This window comes from Elephantulus edwardii, unplaced genomic scaffold (genome assembly GCF_000299155.1).
Source record: "Elephantulus edwardii isolate Elephantulus edwardi_28Jun2011 unplaced genomic scaffold, EleEdw1.0 scaffold00135, whole genome shotgun sequence".
Taxonomy (NCBI): Eukaryota; Metazoa; Chordata; class Mammalia; order Macroscelidea; family Macroscelididae; genus Elephantulus; species Elephantulus edwardii.
The window spans coordinates 5,854,935-5,862,558 of NW_006399885.1; the positions used below are offsets into that span (position 1 = coordinate 5,854,935).

Here is a 7,624-nt window from a genome sequence, read left to right on the forward strand (position 1 = left end):
TGCAACAATGAATGAATGGAATCCCAAAATCTCTGTAGATGTTCATTGAAATGAAATATAAACAACCTAAATTAAAAAAAAAGAATAAAGATGAAATTAAAAAAAAAAAAACCCTCACTAGAGAGGCAGCTATGAATTGGTTCCTACTTGACACCATATAACAATTGTTGTGTAATTCCCCAAAACCCAAAGACAGTGCCATTAAGTTAGTTTCTATTCAAGGCAACCAACCCTTCATTGGGTTTTTGAGGCTGTAAAGGAGGAGCCTGACCACCCTTCTACCTCACAGCAACTGGGAGATTCAAATTCCAGGCTTTTCAGTTAGTGGTAAAATATGTAACACACTCTGCCAGCAGGACTCCTTGTTATTCAACTAGAGAAAAGTAAAAGTGGTAGAAATGTGTCTTCCTGATGGCAGCATCCACTCTCTCTTCTAAGTGGAAAAGCATGTGAATGGAAAGATGAAATGAGCATAGTGTTCAAATTCCAATCAAGAGTGTGATTTAAGATTGTAAATGTTTTAAGATTCAAAGTTTTGTTTTGCTTACGGTGCTGGAGGGAGTGGAGTCTTCTCTTCTGGTATCTACAGCTAAATCAAATCAAACATTCACCCAGTATTGCAAGGAAAGAGATTTTAAAATGAAACACGTCTAACCTCATATACCGCAACTGATCAAGAAACCAAAAAAGGCAACTAATTGCTGCTGAGTCAAAAGCAACTCACAGATGACCCTCCAGTGGGCTTTGAGAGGCTGTCAGTCTCATGGGAAGAGTGTGCCCATCTTCTTCTCGCAGAAGAGCTAGTGAATTCAAACTGCCTGCATTTAGGTTGGGAGCAACAACTCCTTACCCATTAGGCCACTGAAAGGAACTTGATAAAGCTATCCAACAGTTCTGAGATGGGAAAACTTTGGAGATTAAAGAGGGATTATTTTATTAAAAGAAAAATCATCACCAAAAAAAAATATCCAACTATCTTTAATGTACACAAGAAATTTAAAGTGAATTAAAAAATATAAGACTTTGGTATGATAATTCCTTGATCTGGTTTCTTTATTAATAATGCTTCAGCACAATAAAAAGAACAAAGTTTGTTTTGGAGATGGTTGGAAAGACTCAAATAAACTCCAGAAGGTATCTTGTAAACAACCTTTCAGGAAATGGCCTAGTTAAACCAAGAGAAATTTCCCTGTCTCTGTGCTCCATGGCAACATATCAAACAAGAGTTGGTTAGCAAGTGCCAATCTCAATTCCTCAACCTAAAGCTGCTCTCCCGCTCCTTTTATTCTTGCTTTTGGTGTATCCTGCCTCAGGTGCTCCTGGCTCCTAATTTCCTCTGCCCTTCAAGCTTGATGCCCCAGGGGAGCACAAGAAAGCTTAGAGGCAACATCAAGGGCTTTGTAGCCACGCATCTGGTTTTAACTCATCCCAGGAGCGCACATGTGCAGCTACATGTTAAGAATACCATCTGTAAGTAAACTTTTTTAAAGAAGATGTGTCCATGGAGCAGACTGAGAAAATGCCAACTAAAATTGTTTTAAGTCCAAAAATGCTAGTGTATTTCTTGCAGTAGGTCTACTACAAGATACTTATTTGGGGAAGGGAGTAACTCTCTGACCTCAAATAAAGTCAAACTCCAAAGGCATTATCCTTAAATGGTGACAGAGATAAAAGAGGGCTTCATTAAGTTTCCCTGAAGCAAAGCAGAAAATTACAGGTTACCATTATTCAGAGAATGCAATCAAAATGAGTGCTACCCATCAAAGGCAACTGGTGACCAAAAAGAAGTTTAACAAGAGGATGGTAATTAATGGTCTTCAGTTCAAAGAGAGGTCAAGATGTGGAGTCCTGGAGGGCACAGATGGGGTGGGGCCAGAGGCTTTGAAGGGAGACAGGGTAGAGGCCAATTTGACTATATTACTTAAGAGCTTGGCAACAGTGGCATGGTTGCTTAACTTCTCCTGGTCATCATGCCCAGGGAAGTGAAACAGGGTACACACGGCCCTCAGAGGTTAGAGATGCTGCCCCTCAAGCAGCTAGGACATATTCATGTGTCATCTCCCTCTCCCTTCCCCCCACTCTGAACCTAAGGTGCCGTGTTCTTAGAATCACTTTGCAGGAAACTCCTGAGGTGGGGACCCCCTGAAGGCTGCAGCTCCCCCAAATGCAGAGCAAACACACAAATTAAAAAAAAAATCCACTGACATGGAGTAGGCTCCAACTCAGAGCAGTTCTTAAGAGTCTATGACTCTTTACAGGAGGAGACTGCCTATCTTTCTCTCTCAGAGCACCTGGTCGATTTGAACAGATCGTTCAGTTAGCAGTATAAGATATAATAGTAATGCCATCTGGGCTTCCTGACGGATGGGCAGGGTTTACTGAGAGGCACTGGCTCTGACTCAGGGAGAAACTAAGTGGGAGCCGGTAGCTAGGTCCCTTTGTCTAACAGAGCCCTCAATAGCCCTTCTGGTCAACTACTTTACAACCAATATCCACTCACCTAATACTCAGAATCCAAGGTGTTGTATCAAAATAAAACGTGTCTTACTTAAGTAGATATAACTCACAGCAAGGGAGATGAAGGATTTGAATATCAAGAATGTGGATCAGGTGAATCCAATCTCCACAGTCCTGAGACCAGAACTAGATGTTATCCAGTAACCACTGTTGACCATGCTGGAAGGGATCATAAGAATGTGTCCCGGCCCTTGCGCCGCCCTTGCGCCCGCGCCATGGACGCCGAGCCCGCGCCCGCGCCCCCGGGCCCCGCGCTGCCCTCGCTGCTGTGCGTCCCGCAGCCCAAGGTGCTGGAGGACATTCTGCGGGAGCAGTTCGGGCCGCTGCACCAGCTGGCGGCCATCTGTCGCCTCAAGCGGCTGCCCTCGAGCGGCTACTCGACCACCGACGGCCTGCAGTTGATGCTGGAGCGAGGGCGCGCCGCCAACGCCAAGGAGCACGAGCGGATAAAAAACCTGAATCATGGTTTTGCCAAACTGAAGGCCCTTGTACCCTTCCTTCCACAAAGCAGGAAGCCCAGCAAAGTCGATATTCTTAAAGGAGCCATGGAGTACATACAAGTTCTCAGCGATGTTTTGGAAGACGCCAAAGATTCCGAGAAACAAGTTCCAGATGATCCAAACTACGGCAGCAATCCTGAACCACACAGCTCCTTGGTCAGAGAGCTGTCGGGACACATCTCCCAACACACCGACTGTGACATAAGCTTGAAGGAAGAGGAGAGGCCCTGGGCAGATGCGGACAGTGGTGACTCAGCATACCCTGGCCACCAGAGCATGATGTCAGTGACTGGAATGACAGTCTCCCCCTTCAGGAATCTGGATAAATTCTCAGATTCAGGACTGCTGAGCCACAGCCTCCCCAAGTATGAAAAGTGAAAAGGCCCAGAGCTATCTTCTAGAGACAAAAAAAAAGGATCTTGAGTGTTTTGGAGTCTCTTTATAAAATGATTTTTGAGATAATTCAAAACTCAAATTATTCTTTCAATAGTCTTAATAAAAATTTGCAGAACAAAAAAAAAAAATGTGTCCCAAGAAAGTGAGAGGAAGATGTGAGATAAAACTCTAACACATAAAAAAATGCCCAAGATCACTGGTCTGAAAAATTTTAGGTGGAACTCTAAAGACTATGGCCTTAGTTATCCTTCAAGTTAGGAACTGAATTCAACACCACCATCACCCAGCTTTTAGACAACTAGTAGGCTATCAGATGAATGCTAACATGGGGGAGGTACTCACTCCTCCAAGAATCCACAGGAAATCAAAGGATTAGCATCTGCCAGGAAGAAGACTCAGAAAGTAGTAAGGGATAAAATGGAATGATAAATGGAAATAGGGATCACAGGGAGGAAGCTGGACAAGTGTCATTACAAGGTGGGGACTGCAATCAATGCCATGGAACAATGTGTACAAGTGGTTGGAAATCAGTCTGCTCTGTAAACTTTCATTCAAATCGTAATCAAAAGTTAAATAACTCAAAATTTAAAGTCACAGCACTTAGAGTCTACTGGCTAGCAAAAATCAGGATGGTTGATCCAAATAGGAAAAAAGTAAAACACTCAAGAATACAAGAGGCTGGGTTATGTTTAGCAGAAGGATTTATTATTCCCTGGGAAAAGTAACTTCCATTTATTGATGTAAACAGATCAATATGCTCTATTATTCCTATTAATCTCCACTGCCAAAGTTAATGCAATGGGCTTGATATGTTAACACACACAGACTACTACTTATTCCTAGAGTTACAAAGCCAATTTAATTAGAAAATGTAAAACAAATGGACACTTCCCCACGAGGCCACTCACTAATGCCATGTGCACATTGGCTTTCTGTTTAGCTTTGTCGTGGGGACACTGGCTTTGTGGTTTGAGTTCTCTGGACCCTAAGTCCTATTACCTATGTTGCATCAATGGTTGGGCTTTTTCCTTTCTATGTATAAGTGTACTAGAGGGGTTGTTATTGGAGTGGCACTGAGGGGATAGGACTGGTTGCTTACTGAAAAGTCAGTGGTTCGAACCCATTAGCTGCTCAGCAGGAGAAAGATGAGGTAGTCTGCTTCCATAAAGACAGCTTGGAACCCGTCTGGGGCAGAGAGAGCTACTCTGACCTACAGGGCTGCTATGAACTGGAATCAACTTGATGGCAGGGTTTGGTGTTTTGGTTACCAGAGGCTGTAGGAGAGACTGGGCGTCCTTTGGGGGAGGTGAAATGAAAGACAGCATTCTGGGCAGCTGTCAAGGTGAGACGAACAAAGGTAGAGGGGCTGGAAGAAGGTTCCTGGGAAACTAATGAACATGATACCTGAGGGGAAAGAAACATCAAAGGGAGGTGCTGACGGCTTTAATTAACCCCAACATTTGACTTACTTTTATTGGACAATGCACATACAGTCATAGATTATCTAGTGCTTTGGAAGTCCATTTCTAAGAGTTATCTCAAATATCCTACAATGAAAGTAGCTTCTACTTACATGGTTCTATTCATCAACAGAGTAACCTGGTAGTCTTACATAATGTGAACTATAAAATAGAGGAATCCATTTCTTTCTCTATGGAGATCACTGGTCATGTTCAGGGCAACACATACACATGGAGCTCATCAGTAGCACACTGCAAAGAGAGAGGAAGAGCTCCCTCCAGCCTCGTGGATGGCAGTCATCAAGAACCCCTGGCTTCCTCCTACCCGCTAAGTGAGGCTCTGTGAAAGCATCTGAGCCCCTGAAGCCAGGCCACAAGGGTGGCCGGCATGTTGTGGGCATGAGGGAGCAGGGCCAGGGGTAGAGGGATCAAAGGCAAAACCCTGGCATCTAGTTAACTAGGTAGACCTGGTGACATGACATCAGAGAAGGTTCGAGAAAGTGAACAGAGAACCTTTACTCTCTCTCTCTTTCACTCTATATCAATTTTTTTGCTCCTCTTACATAATTAAAGAATTATAAGAGAATTTTGTATTCACAAAAAAACCTGAAGGCTCATGAAATACTTGGGAACATGTATGTGATGCAGAGATTTTCAGAATGAAGCAAATAACCATTTTCATCCCAAGAAGGGCAGTCCCTGGGTCAGGAATATCGGTCATGTGTAACTCTAATGTTCTGTGAGCTGGCCCTCGCTTTAAAATAAGAGATTAATCCTCTACCCAAGTTTCCCAAACCCACTGCTGTGAAGCTGATCCTGCCCGTGGTCCCCTCCATCAGTTCTCTGTGGCTGTGCATCTTTTCACACTGCCTCAGTCTTTCTCCCTCGGAGCACCCTGTGGGTTTAAACTACTGATCTTTCTGTGGGGAGCCCAACACGAAACCCACTCTGCTGCCAGGACTCCTTTTCTGCAAACGAGCATGCACGTTTTTGGTAAGTCTCCATACTCTAGAGGTAGATGTTGGCTGGGGTGGCAGAATCTGCCATGTGCTCCTGCTACATAATTAATAAAAAGGAGAAAACAGACATATTTTGAAGCCTGACCACCTTGCAAGTGGCTGTCCAGAGCCTGAATCTTTGCTGTTCCTGTGCTCACTGGGCTGGCAGCTGGGCCACCCTGGGCCCACGAGGGCTCAGCGAGAGTGAAGGGGAATGAGCGCTTCAGGATTGAAAGTCCCACTGCCCAGTGAACCCTGGCAGCTCCCTTCTCTGGTGAAGTTACTCAGTATCTCTCCTGACAATGGGGACAATCAAGAAAGGCCTCGCTGAATAATGACTGTTTATTTAGTTTTCTTACCTTAAATGTCAGCAGTACTTGTGCTGACAGATGGAACTTAGTGCCGCGTGACTGCCATTGCGTTTGTACCACACAAATGACAGCAGACAGCAAAGCCACTCAGCACACTGCGCCTCTTGGGTTAGTAATCAGGTCATTAAAACCAACTCACGGGCAACGGAGCTCGTCATGTTATTACGTCAGCAAGACAGCACACTTTCCAAGAAGCCTAAACATTGTGGGTTAGTGTGTGTAAACACGTCACCTCTCAGGGAGAGCTATTAGAAATGACCATCAATGTGCTGTGAAAAGGCGAGTCTCCCACCACAGGCATTTTGCAGGCAGGATGACTTCTGAACACAGGCTCCCTGCAAAGTCCCCTGGTGCCTCCGCCACCAGATCCCGTGCATAGGCGGTGCCTGGCGCAGAGCCTGGCTCTCACACCTATGCTTCCGGTATCTCCCTTCCTATCTGTCTGCCACTGCCTCCCTCAGACATGATCAATGGGTCTCCCACAGTCCCCAGTCACACACATAAGCTCTGGCGGCTTAGTGTTCAAGAAAGATCTGTAATCACCTTCTGTGCAATTTACGGCCTCTGAAAACCTGCTGGAGGGTCAGATACAAGTTGGTTCTGACTCAACAGCACCAAACAACTATGACAACAATAATGGGACCAAGGGGCCTTAGAGGTGTTGCCCTGGACATCCCTCTCCCACTTCCACATCGATCCAAGACCCGCTGACTGTGCTTTTGTGACCTTTTCTTAAGCCAGTTTACCCAGATCACCCACTTACCTGGTCTCTACAACTCTTACCTTTCAGGACGACTGATAATAAACAGCAACAGGTGTATTCAAATTGACTGCACCCCCAAACGAAACCAAGCTACCACAACCACCACCAGAAAACCACACTTCCAGCAAGGCAATTTCCAACTCCCAGAGAACTGTCCCACGGGCTTTCAAGGCTACAGCCTTTACAAGCCAATGCTCTCATTTTTCTCCAGTGCAGTGAGAGACAGGTGGGACTCAACCCATCACTGTTCTATTGGCTGCTGAGTCTTTCTTTGCTTTTATCACTAAGTCGTCAGGGCTCCTGACCTTTCCACTCCTAGTTCTTCTGTCAGAAGTAACCAGATGGATGTATTACAGAATCCTACAGAGGATCTAAAACTATCCTTAAACCAAACACATGTTAAACAATAACAATCTACAAACCAAAAACCAACCTCACTGCCACGCGGTCGATTTTGACTCATGGTACCCTCCATTGTTATGGGATAGGGATGCTCATCTTTCTTCCACAAAGAACCTTAAAAATTCAAAAACACCGGCGCTGGCTGAAAATCGCCTGTGACTTCATCCATAGCCACTGGTGAGAGTCAGCGCCCAGAGCCATCAGGGGCTTTAAGCTC

The 7,624-nt window shown here is 45.0% G+C and overlaps 1 protein-coding gene and 1 pseudogene across 1 annotated transcript in view; one reads left to right on the forward strand and one right to left on the reverse strand.

Moving 5' to 3' along the window:
- The window catches only part of MIPEP (mitochondrial intermediate peptidase), a 195,669-nt gene that overhangs the window by 20,766 nt on the left and 167,279 nt on the right, over positions 1–7,624 (reverse strand). The window lies entirely within an intron of this gene.
- Positions 2,733–3,395, forward strand: LOC102877425 (annotated as a pseudogene).